The 21,341-nt window shown below is 39.3% G+C and overlaps 1 long non-coding RNA gene across 1 annotated transcript; it reads left to right on the top strand.

Moving 5' to 3' along the window:
* The first annotated feature begins 1,521 nt into the window (after positions 1–1,521).
* LOC138410511 (uncharacterized) lies at positions 1,522–20,819 on the top strand. The gene is made up of 3 exons (XR_011243221.1): positions 1,522–1,649; positions 2,379–2,496; positions 20,690–20,819. It is a non-coding gene; the product is annotated as an uncharacterized lncRNA (long non-coding RNA).
* The last annotated feature ends 522 nt before the right edge of the window (positions 20,820–21,341 follow it).

Here is a 21,341-nt window from a genome sequence, read left to right on the forward strand (position 1 = left end):
TTGTCTCTTTGCCCTTTTTCCGTTTTAATTAACTTTCTTTTCTCGCTCTTTTTCACCCTGTGCCGTATCGCGTCTTTTGTTTGGAGATTAGCCTTCCATTTGCTGCTGAAGTCTGTAACACTCCATCCATTAGTGGGGGTGTTTGCCAAAGGCCTCTGCTCCTTCTGGGGTGGATCAGAGGGAGAGAGAGGAGCGCATGAATGTGTGTTTGCTCTCTCATGCACTTATATGTGCATTTGTGGGTCTGTGTGGGTCTTAGTTTGGCTGGTGCATGGGTGGGTTTCAGACAGTGAGGGTGTGTGAGAATGTTGTGTATGTGTGTCTGTGTATCTTTCATAAATGCAGGATTACCCTGTTGCCCCGCTCTGCACTAAACAAACACGTAGGATTTGAGTCCACTTAATGAAACACACACACACACACACACACACACACACTCACTTTATTTAACCTTTATTGAATATTGTGTGTGAGTGTACACTGACTGAATAATAATAATATGTGTGCAGTACCATTGATGTTTATGTATTGTGTCTGCTATGTGTATGTGCACGATGCATAAATGTGCCGCCTCATGTTTATTCATCAGCTGCTGAAACTTTGCTGCAGTTTTCATTCGGCTCTCAACACTTTGATCTCTGGATGACTCAAAATGCTGAGTCATGGAAAAAACTAAGGATGCAAACACAAACCCACGGCTGAATAGACACTGGGCATGGACACGCTCAACTAGTACAAATGTACTGATACATCTACACTCTGCATGAGCACTTACTGCGGACAAATTTCATTTAAAATTCACACACACACACACACCGTGTCAACAAGGCACAAAACAGACTCGATGTAACACACTTAATTTAAAACCTGCACATGCAGGGCCTATACACAAGTATTGATTCATAACCAATTCAAACACAAACATGTCTAAACACTGTGAGAATTGCTGACTTGTCATAAAGCCACACTACTCTAAACTAAATAGATTTACCTCAAACTGACTGGAAGTACAAATAAATAGTTTAGCTTGTTCTTCTTTATGTTCTTCTTGTATTTGTTTTTGCTCTGTGTCTCCAGTGGGTTAGGCAGGGTTACACAATATGTCAGCTGTGTCATTGTTGTCTGTAGACCCTCCACTTTGATTCAAGCAAACATCTCAACAACTATTTATTTACTTCTATATAGCAGCTTGGTGCAAAAATGTTAATGTGTTGCAGAAATGTACGACTGCCATTACTTCTGACATTTGTACTTTTGAATCATGGATTTTAATTAACGAATGATAACCACTGATAGATACTTGGCAACAGGGATGCCATTTCTCCATCTCACAATAAAATATTAAATTATTATTATTATTATTTCAAGTTGCCATGGTGATAACTCCTTAATCTCTTATTGTGACTGGAGTTCCTGGATTGTATTTGGATGTTGCATCTCTACCTTAAACAGCACACGTGACAAGTTCTAATGAAAGAATGTTGCGCAGATTATCATTACTCTGTGATCTGCAGACTAGTCTAAATCTCTTAACCTGGGATCGGTTGCTTTTGTCTCCACCCACATCTCAGGAGATATCGCGATGTTTTCCACATTCTGCGCAGACACGTCGCTGTGAACACCTGCGGTCACTTCCGGCTGATGCTCAGGTTTGTTGTCAGTCTTTTACACCGTTAAACTGGTTGTTATCTTTTTCTACCATGAACTACAAACTGAATGTTTGTCTTAGCTAATATTTGGAGTATAATTGAGTAAGGTTTGTCGTTTAGTATTTTCTTTAAAGTTATGTTACAGCTGCTGAGCTGTAGCTACTTGTTGTAAATGAAGAGAAACTTCCAGAGGGATATCTCTCAGGGAAATGTTGTGATATAAAATGTTTTTAGTTCTTGTTTGGGACCAAAACGACTTTGTTGTGTTCACCTCAGAAATAGTTTCAAAACTTTGTTTAAATTATACTTCTGATGGAAAATATTTGCAGTGTTTAATTTTCATACTGCCATTAGCAAGTATATATTAGTTAAATAAAGAATGACATCACCAGCATACATTAGTATTCAGTGTGATTCATCAGTAAAGATACCGTCAGGCGTTCTCTTGTTACCATGAAGTGTGTTGTCACAGAATCTATAACTTTTTTTTTTTAATGCCAACTACCTCAAATCATTAGAGAAGAAGATGAAATGTAAGGAGTGCTGAATCACTATTATTCTTTCATCTGCGTTAAAATCAGCATCTTATAGAAAAAGTTATAAAGAGAACAAGGCGACTTACATGCAAATTTTGGATTTACCAAAAATGTAGGTGAATCAACTCTGAAGTGAAACCAGAGACATTTTATATTGCAAATGTTAGTACTTACACTAATGTTACACGTGCAGGTACTATTGTCTTTACAAACCCACTAAGCCATGCAGGACGAGCCGACAGAAGAAGCTGGAGATTGTGGTAATGGCTCAACAGAGGAGGACGCTGATGAAGATGATACTTTCTGTAAAGGTAAATAACACACGCTTATTAAACTGTCTCATGCTGTTGTCGGCTTCTGCTGTGATGTTTGGCCTTGTTAACCATGTGGTCATTAACCGATCATTATAGATCAGATACTCTGATAAAGGCCGACATACTTGCAGCCATGAATGATTTTATGTACCAAGAACCACAGTCTCTGTATGGCAAATGCAAGGTTCTCCTTCTAGTCCTAGAGAAACAGAAACTAAAATAGTTCACTGATGTATAAACAGCATAAATCGTTTGACACAATTTGAGAGCGTTGAGCCTTAAAGGTAAATTTTTTTCTTTCCTCTATGACCATCAGCTCTAGCATATCAAAATCAGTTAGCATTAAAATGTGGTTAATAGCCTGGGCTTTTATTTACTTCAATCACTGAACTCAACCAGTCTCTATTTGGGACGGGCCTTTTATTCCTTTCACACAAGACCTTTGCTCAGGGGTAATATTATTAAATTGATGATTAACACCAGTATGACTGTTACTTGCATAGAATAGCCCAAGCTATTGAATAACTTATAACTTATTAATTTAATCTAGAGATGGCACATCTAGCCCAGAGAGAGATAATTCCAACAATGTTCAAAACCCCCAAAAATCCCCTGGTTGCCTTTTATTTCAGCGTCATATCTGCTTTACCCACATCTTTGTTGATCTCTGCTATAACTTTCCTGGCAAATAATGTTAACACCATAGACTGTATAACCAGCCTCCTACCACTGTTTATATTGGGTTAGGGTTACACATGAGGTACACTTTTATTGGCAATGGTGGTGAAAACAACAACTCTCATGATCCGGCGTTGATTTACGACGTCATAAAACTAAGCATTTTGTAATTGTTTTAATTGAGAGACCCCTATTGGCCGAAGCATTTAAATCATTGGGATTTTGTATGTTTTCTCTCATTTGATTTTTGTTTGTCCTTGCAAAATGTGACCATCTGCTCACTGGAAGAAGTGAACATGCTAGCATGCTAGCTAGTGATGCCGTAACAACTTGTGTAAAAATATATTAACTCAGTGGTTTTGCACTTGAATGCACTTTACAGTGTACGCTCATTTTTATACACAGTCGACAGTGTGGGCGTATACATTTATTCTGTCATGTTCACAAGCTTTTATTTGCATTTGTAGCTGCTTAAACACTTTACTGTTAGCTACAGGTGTGTGAGGGGCTTTGTGTCATGTGAAACTCCATATTAAGATGAATTGGACCTTTTATGGTTGTGAGGTGTTTTTGTGTGTACAGTTTATGATGGCCCCCCTGGCAGCTTGCACAGGACGCCCTGTGTCCTCAGCATTTGTAGTGTGTTCATCTGTGTGGAGATTCAGTGAAGGTGCCCGTCATGCTTTGCAAACACAATTGTCAGCACTGTAAAAACGTGCATCCACTTGCACACTCACTTGTGTGCAGTAGTTGCTCTATTGATTGTACAATTTGTCTGCTCTTACTGGAAAACTGCTTTATTTGCACATGTCTATCTGTGAGCAAGGATCTCAAAGGTCAGGGAATATATGGCGTTTTCGTGCATAGAGTTTGTTGATCCGTGCATGAAAAGATGAAGACTTAACAAGGTGGTAAACTGCTCCTTTGGAAAACAGCAGCTGTGGCACAGATGTATAAATGGTAAACATATGGTCTTGTTTGATGCTCATTTGTGTTGCAAATGGATGGATGCTCTCCCATTTTTCCTGCAAGATGCTCACTGGTTTCACCTGGCAGCACGGCTCCGGTTGACGGCCATAATGAGAAATTAATATTGATACAGGACAGATTAATGCAGTATTACACTAGGAAGCATAATGAAGATTTGTCAATCTGCTCAAATTCTTTGTTCCACCCATTGGTCCCATTTTAATTATTCACCCACTTTTATAGGTTAAATATTTGCTTTTAAATCTGATTACATGTGCTTTTTGTTGCGTCCTTCTATAAAAAAGCAATAAGGGAGCTTTTACTTGGATTAAACTATTGTGCAGCCTTTTATAATTTGTATTTCTCAGATGGCAGTACTTTACATAACAGTAAGTGGCCACCAGTAAAAAGAACAAAGGTCAAAATAATAAGGATCATGTAAGAGAAGTAAAAAAATGAAAAGATGAAATATTAAAGTAATACAGTGAAAAATGTGCCTCTGTCCCTGGAATATCCTCATAATAAAGATGGAATGGGAACAAAATCCACAGAGAGTATTTTTCTTCTGACAGTCCATAATTTTAAAGTTGAACAAAGACGTCTGGCGGACTCAGGGCCATTTAAGGATGGCGATATTGTTACAGATACAACTTTTTCTATCGCAGGCACATTCTTCTAGAGCACTGGCCCATGTTTCTGAACCATTGTCAGGCCCAGAGCGAAATTTGTCCTAAGCCGCAGCACAGACTATGTCCTGCAAAAGAGATTCTCCTGTTTGTGTTTACTGACGTGTCACTGTGTGCGTGTATATTTCAAGGAGAGAAAGAAAGGGAGCCAAATAGTTGCACATAAAAGAGATAATAGCCCCTGAAGCAGTCTCTGCTCCAGCTTGTTTAAAGTCATTCACATGAAATAACACAAGTTGTATTTCAGTCAGCTGTTCAGTCTCTGTACCAGTCGCCCCCTGGTGGCTGGCTGCAATATAGGTTAAAAAACCCTGCCTCCTACATATTAGCACGAACGTGGCATTGACCAAACTAAAATGCATACATTTTTCTCGAAGATGGTTTCAGTAATTTTAGCTAGTTATTATCACACTAATATATGTAAGTATAAGTGTTAATTTTTTCCACTAAGTTGATTCTATAAAAACAATGATGGATATATAGATTAAATAAGCAACTATATAATGTAATGATGCAAAAGTGAAAACATTATTAAACATCAATTCATACTTTCAAATGTGTGCTGTTGTAACTATTTCCGTGCAGTATTTGCTAATGGCATCAAGGAATAGTATCGTGGCAGATTTTATGATATCTGCAAGTATTGTACAATCAATATAATATTGTTCTGTTAATTTACACCCTTAATACAAATGGTGGGAAATGTCATGGTTGACAGCTGAGATTGACCTGTGGTTGGTTAAGTGCGTGCTTCATATTTTAGCTTTATTTCTGGGTAGTGTGTGTGAGTGGAAACACAACATCTTTAAACGCAGTCCATGGTTTATAGTCAACTTGCAGATTGTTATATTCTATAAAATATAAAGATAGCAAACGTTATATTTTTAAGATCAGATGATGAAGCCTCATCCAAACTTCATATTTAATTCTCTTTTGTGAGAGCGGCTATAGATCTGTGTGATAGCTGTAGCTCAGCTGGTTAAGACGTTGGATTTTCCTAAGACTCTCCCCAGGAAGAATTAAATAGTGTGCTCCAAAAGTCTTAGATTGTAAAACCTTTGCATTAAAGTGACAAAGCCCCTAGTGGTGCAGTTATCGTGATGGGAACAAAGAAGGAGGTAATGTAATGGTATTAAAGAGGAGATGGGGTAACTGTTGGACCACTGTTTATTTCCCTTAGACTCCTTTTAAAAAAAAAATGGTGACCATGATCATCCACAAACCTTTACTGTTTTATTATTTTAACCAAAACCATGATGTTTCTCTATACAGAGATACTGCTAAATTTGTATTATGATTCTGTGGAACTCTAGGATTCAGAGTTTCATATTGCAAGTTTGCCTGTTTTAAATGGTGGTGGTTAATTTTTGAAAATGACAAAAGACTTTGCAATGTTTTCAAATACTTGATATCTCCAGGAAAGTGTGATTGGTGTATCAGACACTTAAGGCTGTTCAAGATCTCTAGTTTCATAAATATAAACACAAATACATTTCTGTTATCTATGTTACTGCAGATTCTTCTTATTGTGAATCATCTCTGTTTTTTTATTTACTGTTTACAAATATTATGAAATGTAAATATTTTGAGTAAATTGATATAAACTGGTGCAAATAACAACGTCAAGACCATGAACATTTTTTTAGTTTATTAATTTAGCTTTTTGCCCTTGAGACAGTTTTTTCTTTCCACAAATGTTGTTTGTGGGACACATAACCTTCTCCTCCGTTCGCCTTTGGCCCTATCTTTTTTTCTGTCATTCCCTGTTCATCCATCACGCCTCTGCTCCCGCTGTCAGTCCAGCGAGCTGTGAAGAGATTCAATGCTTAACAAACATGAGCAGTGTGTACAGCACATTCATATCCACCTCCATCCATGCCGGTACCTGCCTCGCCGTATTCCTGTATTTTCTATCAGGACATGAGGAATAAAATAGAGCATAACTTTAAAGTTGGATTTGCCTTCACAGGCTATATACATAGAAGTGCTTAAGTGGAAGAGACACAATTTGGCCACAGAAGTGATCTGTTTCTATTCAAGCTTGCCGACGGTGTAATGATGTAAGAAGATCAGTGGAAAGACAGGGAACACAAATCCACCCTCGAGCTTTGAGGCAAAGATGTGACTGGACAAGTTGAAATTGATTAACAAAAATTGTACACCATGAAGAGTGATCACATATCATCTGTTTTAACTTCCTCACTGTGGCTCCTGTATGTTTTAGAATTAATTTGATCTCATCGATTACTTTGAAGGATCTTTTGGCCGAGGTCTGAATATACAAAGGCACCACCTGTCAGATGTTGACAGATTCAGTACTTTTAAATCTTTTAAATCTCTGAATAAGACATACTCCTATTAGAGAGCTTGCTCTGATTTAACGGCTGCGGCTCAGTAGAGGGTTGACGGTTCGATCCCAGTTTCCCCCATTCCTCGCCCTGAAGTGTCCTTGGGCAAGTTACTGAACCTAATGCACCTGATGGCTGAGTGTGTGATTGACATGCGAGGGATATTGCTGCGCATAGATGCACTGTATGAATGTATGTTAGTGGATCAGTGGCAAAACTGTACTGTGAAGCACTTTGAATGGTCATCAACTCGAAAAGATCTGTATGAATACAGATCATTACCTGTTTCTTTTTTATTTGACTTGTGGTTTATTTCATTGTATTATGTATTATATTTATTATAAACTGATACTTTGATATTCAGTTGATTTTAATTTATTTTTCTAAAAAGCATATATTTGCTATTAATTTTATTACATATTACTGCAGAAAGGTAAAAGTAGTAGCAGTAATCTTTGACACAGCTCTCTCTCTTTCTCTCTGTTGATCTGTCGGTTAGAGCTATAACATGTTTTATGAAAGCTCCTTTAAGATCCTATAGAAATTATGATTTATGACTTGCCCAACATGTGGAAACTACTGAATGACGTATTGTGTGACAGCAGGATTTACTGACTCTGTGAAGAAAAATGATGTTTGGGAAAGGATAATGGAGAACTCCTCAGCACTATGGTCTGACATTAATTCCTCTATGAAAACGTAATGACACTGCGGGTACCAGGTTATTATGTAGTCACAGATGTAACAGAAGTGACGGTTGTTTGTGCACTACAGCTCTGAGGTCCAGACAAAAACAGCCTCTACAGAGGTGCTTTTGGAGGAGCTTTAGAGCAAAGGTGAATAACACAGCTGTGTGAGTGTTGTGCTGTTTTTTCTGTGTGTGTGCAGTTCTAGTGAGTTACACAATGTGTTATGCCCGTGTGTGTGTGGATGGAGGCTTGTTTCAACTAGTTTGAACCAATCTCTGCCTCCTGATTAGGTTAAAACCACCATGTGTTGTATTTGATGAGTGTTTTCTTTGGGTCTGACATCGTGATTGGATCAACTTACCTGGATCACTTTGGTTCCGTGCAGTATATTATAGTTCACAAGGCAAGTGGAAAACCGTTTATGAAATAAATATTGGGAGATGTTTGCTGGCAATATCCCTCGGCATATAATCTTTTGTCAGTGTTTCCCATTTGTGATTTTGGCTGAGGCCGCCCTCAGCTATATTAAAATACAGACCAATTTGTTCTGCCACAGTTTCATAATGAATCAAAATTATTTTTTAAACTGATAATGACATAAGAGATCATGAGAGATCTCTAACTTGATGCTTCGCTCCGTTGCTGCATTGTACAGCTCTGTGCTCTGCTATTTGCTGCATCCTCACTCGTCCACTGGCCCTATCATCCATAGAGTTGTTACCATCCACACAGACAGTCAGACATCATGTATTCAGCTGCAGCTGTGGGCGTACCCTTAAGTGGCATGCAATGCAGTTGTCTCTCACTTGAGGGCTCGTCTTTCGCCCTTTAGTTTGTGTAGCTGTCACAAAACAATTCTGAAGTTTCAGGGGTAAACAGTGTTGCAGCCGGATCCAAAATAATGGCAGTCAATCATGACCTCTTCTTCAGACGTAATAAAACAACAGAAAAACATAACATGCCTCCATAATGCTTGTGTGGTGTCATCCAAATGTCTGCAAGTCCTGACATTCATATTCAACTCCAAACGGCGCCATTTACACCATGTTCATATCCTAAATGTCCTCTGATATCTTCCTACGAAGTGCATTCATGGACCCTCACCCTCATACCATTGTGTGGCTACGTCTGCTAGCTTCACTGCTTTCAGATAGCGGACATTTAGTGGTGAGTAGATAATGAGTTTTTCGGTGAACTATCCCTTTAAGTGAAACACATTCACTCTTAATTTTCTCCAGTCGCCACTCAGCTTATTATGTAAGCTGAAGATTTAGTATGTGACAGTTTCTGTGTTCCTCTTCCCCTGTCTTGCACCTCATGTCACCCTTTCTTCCTCAGTTTAATTTAGTTGATGTTGCACATGCATCTCATTTTGCCTGCCTCCCTCTCACTCCCCTCTCCCCCTGCTTCACTCCCCTCTTACTCCCCACAACCTTTCTCTGGAGGAGATAAGCATTAAGCCTATACAGTCCGATAGCTGTAACCGCAGTTTCACCCCATATAGTCTTATCGCAACCAAAAGTACGACTTCAAGTTGTGCTTCACTTTAATCTCACACACAACTTCCAGAGTCTCCTAAACTATTTTTTAAAATTAAATATGTTTAAATTGTATAATACATTAACATTTTTATCACCTGGGTCAATTGACAATGATGACTGACATCGTGACACATATTTTTTATTATTTCAGCAGCACACTCTATGTCTGTGTGGGTTTTTTCCTGGTTCTCCAGCTTGCTGCACATTCCAAAGACGTGCAGATTGGGGTTAGGTTAACTGGAGGCTCTAAAATGACCGTAGGCTTGAATGTGACAGTAAATGTATGTTTTTTCTGTATATGTGTGATATGCTAGATTTAATGTCCAGGCGGTACCCCACCTCTTGCCCCCTTACCCTGGGATTGGCTCTTGCTCCCTCCACAATCCTCAAAGGATAAAGCTGTATAGATAATGGATTGATCGATTTTTTATTTACTCAGTTGGTGAATCCTTATATAATAAGAATAAGAGTGCCTTTATTGTCATTGAACAGGGTGTACAATGGCATTATAGTGCCACTCCTTTACAGTACAAACATATAAGTACAAAAATACTCAAAGTAAAAAAAAACATGTTATTGGAAATAGTGGAAATTTACAACATTTACAAATATACATGTTACTATGTTCAAGTAGCTGTATTGCACATGAATGAGTATTGCACAGCAGTGATTTTAGCACAGTAATAAATATATTGCACAGTGGATGGATGAGTATTGCACATTATTGCTATGTCATGATTAATTTCTACTATGTATAGTATGGTTATTGCAGAGTATATGATTAATTAAAAATTTATTGCACAGTGGTCTGTGAGGGATTTTTGTTTTTGGGTGGGGTCAGACTGTAAATCAGTGCATGTTAGAGTCCAGGGTGGTTATGGCTTTGGGGAAAAAATGTTTTTGAGTCTGTTTGTCTTGGCTTTGATGCATCTGTAGCGCCTGCAGGAGGGCAGCAGGTCAAAGCCAGGATGTAACCTGTCTTTGGTGATGTTTTGTGCTCTGCTGAGGCAGCGGGAGGAGTAAATGTCAATCAGAGAGGGGAGAGGGCAGCCAACAATCTTCTGTGCTGACTTGACGACCTTCTGAAGCCTCCCCCTGCCAGCCTCAGTGCAGCTCCCGTACCAGATGTTGTCTGACCAGGAGAGATCAGTGGAGATGAAGACACCAAGGAACCTGAAGGTGTTGACCCTCTCTACACACTCGCTGTTGATGTAGAGGGGGGCTGGGTTGGTGCTGTGCCTCCTAAAGTCCAGGAATAAGAGTATTAATGCCAATATAAGAAAATATAACTATTTTTACTATACAATTTGAGCCCCCTGAAAAATGTTTCCTTCCCTTTAATATTGCCTGAGGTTGTTGTTGTGGTATAGTAGTTATTGTGCTAATGTAGCATCTTCTGCCTTGTCAATGTATTCAGGAAATTCAGGCTGGACAATATGTCCAATAGTAATCTTAAAATAAAGGTTTTCGTCAATTAGTCAGTATCAATAATTATCACAATTAATGCCACTTTTTTATTTTGTTATTTCTTTGTTTAAAGACACAACAGAGATGGAAAAAACACTTGATAAACAGCACAACATTTTACAAATCTGAGGTAGTTCAGTTCACTGCGCTTATGCAATGTATAAGCAAAATATTGAATTATATTGGACAAAGGTTAAGTTGAAATTTATTGAAATTGTATTGTATTGACACAATTTTATTGTCCAGCTCGACTGGAAACCTGAAATTGCACCAACAAATTGATAGAAGTGTAAAAGTCAAAGATCTGCTTTGAAATGTTACTTCCCTTGAGCTGTCAGTTCTACTCTGGACATTTCACATGGACATGGACAGTTCAACAGACATAAAGAAGTTTTACCTGGATTGTCAAACATGTCTCTTTCAATTGCAGATTCTGCTTTTGCATCCACAACCGTGCTTTTATTTTGTTGTATCTGTGCGTCATTCGTTCCAGATGTGTTTATCGTCAAAATCACATCGGCATAATGCACAAACATTTACACTCAGCCACTGATAGGCAGGTGTACACAGACACACCCTAATCACAGCTGACTGTAACACAAGTGGAATGCAGTGCTGGACTGTAATTAGGATACTGAACCACATGCTGATGACAACACCGCAGCTCAAACCACAACATAGAAACTCTGACACCATTTGCTCTGGTTTTTGTTTTTACTTGTGTCCTTTTCATCCAGGAATAATTTAGACATTGAATATTTTTTCTGTATTTAAAACACATCTTGAGTTTTAGGTTTTGGCTGCATTCATTATTTGAACTTAGGAAAACAGGTAAAGCCTAAGGTGACATCAATACTACTATGTTTTAGAACTAAAGTAAGGTCCGTCCGCACAAGCGTTTTGGTTCCGTATCAGTTTGAATCCCTGTTCATGCTGACACCTAGAAATGCACATCTCATGACCACTCATGTATAATAGGCTGTTGTGTGCCAGTGTAAACAGGAAGCATTTGGTTGTTAGTTTAAGAAAGAGTTTGGTTACAAATGCGAAGCAGCAATGGCAAAAAGTAAAATGTGGAATTTAACTGCACGACAGTTGTAAGAAAACAGAGTCAGTAACATTTTTATTAATTATCCATGTTGTGTTCTACACTGGTAGTTGCAGCTAATGTCGGTTGTTTTTTTCCAGAATCGGGTCATGTGAAAAGGGCCTGTAGAATCAGTGACGGCTTCAGTGACAGTGACCACAAACATCCAATTGTCAAGCGGTTGTGAGCCTCATTTCCAAACATCTCTATTTCTTCCCTTCCAGACTAAAACGCAGCCTCACAGTTTTCAAACCAAAATGGGCCATCAGCCTGCATGCTCCAGTTGAAAACATCTTGATTTTATGTTGGTCTCTGATTCTACATCAGAGTCTCTACACTATTCTCTGCTATTAGCCAACAATCTCTATTTTCGCTCTTTAATAAATCTTTTTAAACATACATATCATGACAGTTTAAAGTATTTTATCAATTTGTAGCTTCTCACAACACTATGATTTCCACATCAAAGCCTGTCGGCACCATCTCCGCCTGCATCTGACTGTCTGCCCAGAGAAACCTGTTGGTGTGTGTGTGTTTCCTGCTTATAGCTATTCATGCTTGTAGTTAAGGGCTTTGTGGGCATCTGTGCATGAATGATTCATAAACTCAATATTAACCACAGGCTTTTATTTAATATCAAGCAGAGGTAACAGATGCTGTATTCCAGTCACTGCTGTAAAGTCTTTTTCCAACAAACAGGCTGCAGTGCAAGTGTCCACTTTACAGTTCTAATTTGTGTGTGGTGTAGACGTGATGGAAGAAGGGTTGAGATTTTGGGTCATGTCCTCTCACACATACAGTACACCTCCACGCACAGGGGCATCTGTGTTGTGGTGAAATCCTGTGTTCACATGGGTGTTGACAAATGCTCCAGGCCTGATGATTAAAGACATGGTTCTCTCTGTGTTGTGTGGTATGCGTGCGTGCGTGCGTGTGGTTTTGTTCGCCATCATGTGAAAGCTTTATCTTGATGTGTATACTTGTGTGTGAATTTACTGGGTGAGCTCAGTTGTCAGCGTTACAGTGTGTGCAGTAATTATCTATAGAGTTTCCCCAGTTATTTTCTGTGTGAGTGAGATATGCTCTTTGTACCGACTTGTTGCACCTGCCAAGTCAGGAAAAGAGATTTTCCGCCATCACTCAGCTTCACTTTATCTTCTCCATTTGTAGCATATCGCAGACCTTGTTTGTGTTGCGGTTGGCTTCGTGTGTGGACACTAGAAGTGTGTGGGAGGTGTGAGTCAACATTAGCCATTTGCACTCAACTTTATAAAGCGTGTGATTAATAAAATGAACCTTCCATAGATAATTAAAAGATTCAGAAGCATTTTAGAGACACACAATTCTAACTTTCTTATTTCTCCAACAGTTTGAGATATTTGATTCTAGCTAACAGAATTACTCTACCTGGAGCTGTCCAGCTAAAGGTTACGAGTCCCTGCTGGAGTGGACATTGTGTGTGATGTGTGTGTATTTGGTGGAGCAACTGCCTGTATGTGTCAGCTGAGAACAGGTATTTCCTATAGCAATGAGCAAAGAGAAGATAAACCCACAGAGGGTCAAACCTCAGGGAAGATGTAGAAAACATTGGCAGTAGAGAAAAGAAGAAAAGAGGAAGGAAGGAGAACTGGATTTAGGGAGAACTGATTTGGATTTTTCGCATTAGTACCCAGAGCAACACACAGTCAGCGACTACATCAAGGTTGAAAATCTTGCGAAAGGATAAAGTTAGGTTGTAAAGTAGAAGCCACATGCTACACCTTTCTATTGTAAGACAGAACATTCATTGGAACGGGAGCCGGACGAGATAATGACAGCAAGAAAGGAGGAGGACTGTGATAAAAAGGCAGAACAGCTGTTGAAGTGTGTCTTTACACCGGAAACCACCTGGAGCCTGATGGTCACATTTAGACAGGTGAAGGTGTTTGTGTGCACAGGTATTAAGATGCATGTTGTAAAAGTCTGAGAGGCACATACCGACTATTCAGAGGTGTTTGTGTGTTGCTCTTGCTGTGGTGGAGATGAATGTCGATTCTGAGGTCATTAGAGGACAAACAACGCTTTAGCTGACAGACTGTGACCAGCCGGGTTTGCCTGCCACAGTTTGTCCTTGGGACTCAGAGACAATGAGACAAGACATAAAGCACTAAGACAGCTTTTATTATCCCAGGAAAAGCAATTTCTCCCCCACTCCTCTCTTGTCTTTCCTACAGCTTTTTTCTCGATAGTACTCGATAGGACATGTGAAAACCATACACAACCCACCACATGAATATCCTTCAAATGCATTACATGACCTTTAATAAAAATGTGTATGGGCCATAACAGCAACAGGAAAATGTCCGGAGCATTCAGGTGGAATTTTTTTTTTTTTTGAAGCAGGGCGGCTGGTCAAACATTCAGACAGGCCTTGTTTATTGTTAACATGTAAGGTAATCACAGGTCAGCGGGTGAGTGGGGAGTGAGCAGGGTATTACAGCACAGTACAAGGATTCCGGATTCATAATGTGTGTCTGCCGCTGAATGTAGGGAAACCCTGTGTCTGCAGGGGAGACAGCTATGGAGACCATGTATTTTTGTTTACTGCACATTGACTCTGGCGTTGACCCATATCACCAAAAGATCTAGAATCTCTTTGTCTTTACAAGTTGCCAACCTTAGATGTCAAATTTTGAGAATGCCATATTTAGTCATCAGACAACAAAAGGGAAAACAAGGAAGTGCTTGTTTTGTTACTGCTCCAACGTAACTGTGAGAGAAGAGGATGTGCACTGAATCCAATTCTTCAAGGCATCTAGAGAAAATGCCAAGTTTAGTCTGTGGGTGTGATAACCACTGCTAGTTTGTCCCTTTACACTTAAAGGGATAGTTCACTGAAAAAAAATAAATTCCCTCATTATCTACTCACCACTATGCCGATGGAGGGTTGGGTAGAGTGTTTGAGTCCGCAAAACACTCCTGGAGTCTCATGGGTAAACAGCGTTATAGCCAAATCCAATACAATTGAGGTCAATTGCGACCTATACTTCAGACTTAATAAAACAACAGAAATAACATAACACGCCCCCATAATGCTTGCAAGCCCCGACATTCGAATTTGACTCAAAACGGCATCATTCATCATTTGTTAGCTTACAATAAGTGTTTCATCCACATCATTTCATTTTCCATTTTTTTACTGAGATCTCACATCTCAGAATCAGTTTAATTAGTTCCTCTCTTCTACCTGCTAGTCAGTTTACCAATCTGATGTCACACTAATGCGTCTTTAAGCAGGGTCTATTCACTGATTTGATGGTATCATGTTGTTAGGGCTACAATGGTGTATAGGTCACTACACTGAGAACAAAGTATAAAGCAAAACCCACAACACAACTCTCCGATACACCTAACATGACAGGTCATGTCTTCAACATCAAGCTACTAATATCTTTCACAGAAGACACAACATCAAAGTTAACCGCTGCCAAACTTTGTCGCGTTCGATGGCTAAATAATCCACCTGCTATACTGAAACACTTTCAAGACTATACAGAAAAAATCACTGCAGTCCTGCAACTGCATGTTAATGTGAAGAGAAATGCACAGCTTGACACAACAACAGACTTTCTGTGTTTAAAAGAGGCATAGCTGTCATTTACTTCAGTACTGGGCCACAGGCAAATCCTCTTTTTCCCTTCTCTTTCAAGGTAAAGACAAACCCTTGCCCCTCCTGTTCTTTACTGTCACTTTACATTTACCTTGTTAAAAGATTTACATTCAGACTGTGCCTGGTGGTTTCTTTCATGAATGACGACCCATTGAAAGGACACAATGCAGAAACCCTTCCCACAGAGTAAAAGATTCCTGGTGAAAAACAATTGAAGTTCAAAACCCCTCAACTATAAACTAGCTTGAGGCACCAATTCATGGTAACATTCATGCTGTGGCCGCTAACAGCATTGTAACATTGTGGCAGACTAAATAGGGGCACTCAGCTATTTACCAAGGAAACAGTTTCCCACTATTATAGGTTGTGGGAGTGTGGAATAAATGAATAATCCTCCTAATTCAGCTCAGAGATAACGGCATCCGCTAAACAAAGAATTCATAATAATAAGACAATTTCTCTGGGGAAATAACCACTAAGCTTCTCAGAATCCGATTATATTCCATCACAAGAGTTTGAGGAGGATTTGGGGAACTCCCCCTCCTCCTGTCCTCTGGTCACCTCATAGCCCCCCTGCTGTACTCCCTCTGATTGGATCAGCCCACACGGTGGCTGGACGGTGACCTTGTGTGCCATTGGTCAGTTTTAGGACGCAAGGTATGAAACCACCAGCAGAGCTTCATTGGGACTTGGATGGAAGTCACAAGTAGCCTGCACACACACACACACACATTCCCACAGTCTTTCAGAGAGCTTAGTAGAACTTGAACACTTGAGGATTTTTAACCAACAAATAATCCTTTTCTTTTCTGTGTGGCACAATCACTCTCTCTCGTTTCCTTTTAACAGGAGGAAAATGAGAAGGACACTGAAGGATAGAGAGAAGGAAAAAGATCAGTAAAAGCAAAAAATGTGGATTTTTAAAAAAAAATCCAACAGCTGAATAAAATATCTGATACCTCGCGGTATCACTAAAAAACTATTCATAGTTTATTCACATTTTCTGTTACTCTTATAACAATGTACTTATATGAAGCCAAAGTGTCTCGATTGTCACCCACTGGCTGACTGCAGAGCAGGTAATAAGTCCCGCCCCCTCTACGTTAGTGGGTAGTACATGGACCAAACGAAAAAAAGTCTAAATACACGTCAAAAGAGAGATTTCTATGGTTTTAGGTACTTTCTAATAAACTGATGTACGTTCAAGTGTTTATTTTCCGTATAAGTTTGGTTTTTATTAGTTATTTAATGCCGTAAAAACAAGGAGAAATGATTAGCTGCTGAATCTGATTCTCACAGACTCAAAGACTGCGCAGACTCAAAAATGCTAATATTTGGCTTCAAATCTGGATAGTGGGAGGAAGTGGAGACAAGTTGTCTGTCTTTATATGCAGACTTTGACTGGGTGGATCCAATTATATAAGATATATAGATTTACATTAAGTTACAGATTGTAACATGTAAGTAACTTTATTGCACGTCATTATTACACTGTATTTTTTGTCCTGTAGGGTTCACATTTAGTCATTTTTTTTCCATATTAGTTTGGTGTGTATCGTCATTGTCAGGTGTGTTTGCTCTGTCAGGTTACTCTCTATGTGTGTATGTGTGTGTGTGTTTACAGCTGTGTTTACAGCTGTGTTTGTAGTACCAGGGAAGTGTTGGCAGTAATAACTCCCACGTGGCGGTGAGCCAGCTTGTGGTTTATGTGCTCTGAGGGCGAAGTAGCATCATGCAGTGTGCCGCACCTTATTACACACACACACACACACACACACACACACACACACACACACACACACACACACACACACACAAGCTGGCAAACACTGAACTGACTTTTCATCACACACATTGTCAATGACTCATGTTCATGCACTAATGTTTATTCCTCACCTGTACCTGCCTAAACCCATCGTCCCCCTGAACATTAACCATAATGACTGAATTACAGTTTTTACAGGGTTATTATGGCCCTTAAGTCAAAACATTACATTGTTTTGATGAGTTAAGATGGCAACCTAATAAGTGCCAATAGCTTTTATTCAAGAACTGTCCAACAAACAAAATAATAAAAGGGATTTTCACAAAAGCTCATTGAGAATAATATATATATATATCTGTAACACGCATATGATTTTTATTTTATAATACAAATTGAAATAATTACTGCAGACAAATGGCATGCATTCAAAGGTTATATTTAATTTCTTATTAAATTAGGTAAAATAATGAATCATTGTTTGACAGACTAGAAAGGAAATCTGATTGATCGCCGACACTAAGAGGGCAGTTTGTGAAAAGTGTGCGTGCAGCTCTTCTTGGCTCTGATCTCGCTGATCTTTGCCTTTAGCAGTTATCTGTTATTATAACCTGATACACTTAACCCTGTACATGTCCCTCCTTCATGTCAGAGCTTAGATCATCAGAAGAAAGTTGGAGTAAACACAGAAAAACAAGTCTCAATACAACTCAAGGATATCGTGGTTAGATTACTAATCCCAGCCCTATTGTGCACTTACTCCATCCTCTCTGCGTCTCAGCCTGGATCAGCTTCCTCGTACGTGTGTCCTTGTTGCCTCTCTATCAGCGCCTGTCAGTTACTGTGGTGACAGTGTCAACGCCTGCCAGTCACCACGGTGGCTTGTCAATCGCCTGGGTTAGGGCACTGCTGTCCTGTCAGTCACTGCTGTTTGCTTAGTCATGGGGATCAGACTAAGTATTCACAGCCCCCCCGAGGTCACCAAGAGACCATGACCTGTGACCTTGTGCGCCCAAGATGTTTAAAGGAAGTCAGTGTCTCTGTTTTTTTTGTCTCTTTACCTGTGTTTCCCTCCTCCTGTTGTCAGGCTGCTCTGTTTCCGGGCAGCTGGGTGCATTTCTGGGCCTATCCCCAATTTTTTTCCCTGTAAAATGATACCTATTTGATTACTCATTTTGAGTCACTACACTTGAAGTTGACCCATATTAGCAGTGAAAACTATTCATATTTCCTAGGAAGACTTCGCTCTTTGTGTTTTGACGTGTCTTCACGTCTGCTTCAAATGAAATGGGAGAAGTTTCTATTCTTTCTTGCAGACAACTCTTCTATTCATGTTTTTGTAACAACGCGACCTGCTTGTGGTTAATGTTACACGTGGATCTGTCAGTTTTATGAGCAAGATTGTTAATATAGATTGTATAGGTAAGTGTATATTTTCACAACATATGTAAAGTACGTCTCTCTGATATGTGGGTGTGTGTTCAAGGACATAATGGGTCCATGATGAGTGTTCCCAAACAGACAGGCCCTAACAACGGCAGCCTGCAGGGGTTACTCTCTGGACATGTCTCCCACTGTCTGTCTCAAAATAAGCAGAGATTGTGGTTTGAAATAACAGTAATGTCTCCTGAGCAGTTCAGTGAAAGCGTGTGTAAAAATAGCTGCCCACAACATTTTAGCTCAACACAAAAGTAATTAGTTGTGCCACAACTCTAACATGACCTAGACAAGTAGTGGGAGCGTCATTATGTGCAGCTTAACAAAAATACACAGTGTTTCCCATACTTATCTAGCCTGTGGCGGTCCACCATCTTCTAATTTATACTGCCACAGTTTCATAACTAACCAAAAGTTTTTACTACAGCTCATATTAATATCAGAAATCTCGTCGATGTTTTGCTCTGTTGCTGCATTGTATAGCTATGCGCAGTGCCATTTGCAGTGCTCTATGCCACAAGCTTGCCATCCATGCAGACAGTCAGACCTCATGGTGTCAGCTGCAGCTGTGTGCATACATAATGATAATATCCTTATGTTTAGCAGGTACAGTATAACTTTTAACAGGCTCTTTGTTTCATTTTAGCGTGTCTGCATGTATTTGCCAAAAGCACTTAAGACAAACTAGCTGAGGCTGATGGGAATGTTTAGCAGCTGTTTGGTCATGAAACAAAGAAAATTCAAGTTTTGGATTTGATGAGGAAAAATTCTGTTTTATATTGAGCGGCAATAGAACCATACATTAATTGTTAAACTTTTGACCCCAAACCACTTTTGTGAACCTTTGGGTAGCGCTTAAGGAACGTCAGGGGATCACCAATGTAATATCATCTGGGAACCACTAATGTACCACATTTTGTGCTAATCCATCTAGATGTTGTTATGCACATAACAGGTTTTTGACCTATTCTTATTTTATTAATGTTATATTTGGAAATTGAATTGTATCTATATCAGTGAAAGCTGAGACCTAATCTTCCTCAGGCATCATCTCTTATTTCATCTTTATTAAATCTCCCATCTGTTTACTTTTCTGTCCTGTCTGTCATTGTCACTAAATATGTATTTGTCGTAGATTAATTTTGATTATATTTTTAATATAATACCTCTATGTCCAACATGAGAGAAGAATGAACCAGGTCACACACAAAAGTCCATAGAGTGAGAGACAAGAAACAGAGATTGTAGGAAGAGTGAGTGTTGTGCTGTAAGGCAAAAACTAATCTCCAACCCACACTGCATGTGAGTGTAATGTAAATGATACACTCATGTTAGAGGTCATGCGAATAATTGAATGCAAGGCTAATGTTTTTGCTTTCATCATGTTTTGGACTATTTCTATGTGTGTGTGTGTGTGTGTGTGTGTGCTTGTGTGCGCGCGCTCACATCTGTGTTTTAACAATAAACATGATATCAGGCCCTGAGGGCATAGAGGCAGGCTTGTGCAGATCTGTCTTTACTGCCCTGCTCATCTCTCTGGCCCCTAACCCTTAACCTTTGACCCCTCACTGAGAGCCAAACAACAAGTTAACCTCGGAGACTACAGGTTGGTTAACAACACGGCTTATGGTTATCAACATCTTGATAAACAGGAGAAATCTCCCTAGTTTTGGTTCTTATATGTATGTATATGTATATTTTTAAGAAATGGCCAATTTATTGCGTAAATTCATATATTTCATATGCTGTTTAAGAGCCACATTTGATCGGCATCTGAGTTTAATATAAAAAATGATGTTACAAGATGGATCATTTTCAAATATCAACTTGTCCCCCAAATGTTTTTACACCCTCCATCACTTCTCTTTCCTCTTTAGCCTGACATCTGCTTCCTCCCCCATGCTTTTGGTCCACGATAAGTGAGTTCTGACTGAGCTGCCCGGGGCAAGATAACCTCAGCCCCGTCCTTCCTCTCCTGACGATCAAACACGTCCCTACCTGTCCAGGTTAGCTGCTGGCCCCATCCCTCTTACACATAACACTTGTTTTTCTCTCGTCATCCTCCTCAGGAGGTTGTGAAATTTACTAATGTGGAAAAAAACTTGTAATGTGAGATATTCTGAATATTGTAAAGTAAATTATTATTTTCATGTAAATGTTAAAAAAATGGGAAAAGGGTCAGTTAGTGAGGGTTTAATTTTATTGAAGAGAATATTGAATACAGAAAAAAGCATTTACAAATATGGCAAATACACCCTTTTAACAGCCTCATCACATGAATGATGGCTCTTTCTAAGGCTGTGTCTGAAATCACCCACTCACTATTCCCTACTTCAATACATAGTTACTCCTATACAGAGAATAATACAGTGAGGTCATTGGGAAAATAAAATAAAATGCTTTTGTACACTACTCAGCTCATTTTCTCTGTGCAGGTAATGACTTATTGTTGCTCGATCAGCTAGTGGGAAATAAATGTAAATGTTTATTTACACGTAATATTAATAATTTAATGTAAATAAACATGAA

Source organism: Paralichthys olivaceus, chromosome 6 (genome assembly GCF_024713975.1).
Source record: "Paralichthys olivaceus isolate ysfri-2021 chromosome 6, ASM2471397v2, whole genome shotgun sequence".
Taxonomy (NCBI): Eukaryota; Metazoa; Chordata; class Actinopteri; order Pleuronectiformes; family Paralichthyidae; genus Paralichthys; species Paralichthys olivaceus.